General features: G+C 44.3%; 1 protein-coding gene and 1 long non-coding RNA gene across 2 annotated transcripts in view; one reads left to right on the forward strand and one right to left on the reverse strand.

Moving 5' to 3' along the window:
- Window positions 1–1962, reverse strand: part of LOC108249740 (tripartite motif-containing protein 16-like) — a 139996-nt gene that overhangs the window by 29771 nt on the left and 108263 nt on the right. The window lies entirely within an intron of this gene.
- LOC119617181 lies at window positions 60–1291 on the forward strand. The gene is made up of 2 exons (XR_005233379.1): window positions 60–225; window positions 1099–1291. It is a non-coding gene; the product is annotated as an uncharacterized LOC119617181 (long non-coding RNA).

Raw genomic sequence — 1962 nt, forward strand, 5'->3', positions numbered from 1 at the left:
GGGGGGATTCGTGGAAACAGCTTAAAGTTGGCTGAAAGTGACTTCCTGTGCGGGTCCTTTTGGTGTGCAGGTGTGTCGGAGAGTCAACGGCGTCCGTCTGACGAGCTGTAAGAGTGCGAAGGACCGCACGGCGATGTCGGTGACCCTGGAGCAGTGCGCCATCCTGCGGGAGCGACACACACTCAGCCAGCAGCACTTCAGCACCGCGCTGAACTCCATGAGGAGGTGTGTGTTTTTATCCCTCCGTCCTCTTCGCCTCACCGCCGATTCCCCTTTTCTTACCTGCTTCTGTCGTCCATCTTTCGTCTTATTCTCAGGTTTCTTGATTTGATCTTTTTGCTTTCTCTTTTCACACACACACACACACACACACACACCTCCTCCTCCAGATCTCGTCTGTCCTGGGGGCAGATGCTGGGCTGTTATGCCCACTCAGGGTTCCCTGTCTCTGGGTTGGATCCAGACGAGCGTCCCTCAGGTCTGCGGAGCTTCCGGCTCCCTCGCTGTTTGTCCTCCAGACGGCACTTTTACCCGGTGGCCTTTCTCCTGGTGACCTCTCACCTCCTGGTTCTCTGGCTGATCCTCAGCTTGGTGGTACTGCTGGCCAAATACCAGTGAACGAGCCGGACTGGGAGGACTGGGAGGACTGGGAGGTCTCAGAGGACTGGGAGGACTGGGAGGACTGGGACGAAGGAATGATGAGAAGTTTACTGACAGCTTGGTTCAGGTGGACTGAGGGAACTCAAAGTGTCCAAACTGGATATTTTCTGATGAAGGTGTGTTTATTCAGGGGAGCGATCCTATTCCTGGAATCTTCTTCTTCTTCTTCTATTATTTTTATCATCATTCATCTGGAGATGGGCACCAGCTCCCCTGTGACTCTGCACGGAACAGAGAAAAGATGGATCTTCTTCTGCTTCTTGATAACTTTATTATTCCCTTTCTTCTTCCTCTTCTTCTTCCTCTTCCTCGCTGGTTTTTGAAGCAGTCTTCCTTTCATGAAGCTCAGTTTTATCTGCTTTGTGAGAAAGGAGAAGAGAACGCGTGTTTTAAACGAAGTCGCTGCCTTCCTGCTGACCCGGGCGCTCCGTTGTGCAGGGACGGCTGCAGGATGGAGAACGTCCAGAAGAACGTTGGAAACAGGAAGTTCGCCTTCAGCAGCGTCCAGCTCCTCACCTTCCCCAAACTCTACAGACCTCCAGACGGCAGCTATGGCTGAGCTGTTTGACCCTTTTTATGTGACTGTTGGTTGTTTTATAAATGTCTGTAAATTAAATTATTTTTATCTTAACGAGCACAGTCTGGGTTTTTATTCTTGGCTGCAGATGTTTGTGTTTCAGATGTATTCCTGCAGAAAATCAATCTGTCATCTATTAAACCTGGAAGCCTCAAACTGTTCTTAAACAAGTCCCTGAAGGACTTAAAGCTCATAAAATAAAATAAAATCACCTCAAACTTTACATTTATTCAAACTAGTTTTTGTCCCAGGAAGTAATTAGCTTTTACAATCACTAAAACACAAATAAGAAAAAGACTCAATTACCAAAAACCAACCTGTTTATTCACTAATAAAAAAAAAAGTAGCATTCAGCTGTAATTTCAGAATAAAAGTTGTTCACACAAATCATTCTCAGAAATCCTAAATTATGAATAATTCAGGATTATCAGGAGATTTCTTTCCACAAATAATTTCCAAACCTTTAAACGTTAATGACAGAAACATCTTTCTTCATCTACATTAATCATTTACTGCATCATGTTATTAATAAACTCAATCAGCTAAATGACATTTGTCCAATAATTTGTTGCAGAGATTAAATTCATGTAGTTTGACTCAAAGAAACAGCTTTGGACAAAAAAATACAATAAAACAACGATGGAGACAAAACTGAAACTAAAACACATTTTCAGCAGCTGAACCTTAAACAGCTTCTGTTTATTTCAGTTTAATGAACTCAGCTG

Source organism: Kryptolebias marmoratus, linkage group LG7, assembly GCF_001649575.2.
Source record: "Kryptolebias marmoratus isolate JLee-2015 linkage group LG7, ASM164957v2, whole genome shotgun sequence".
Taxonomy (NCBI): Eukaryota; Metazoa; Chordata; class Actinopteri; order Cyprinodontiformes; family Rivulidae; genus Kryptolebias; species Kryptolebias marmoratus.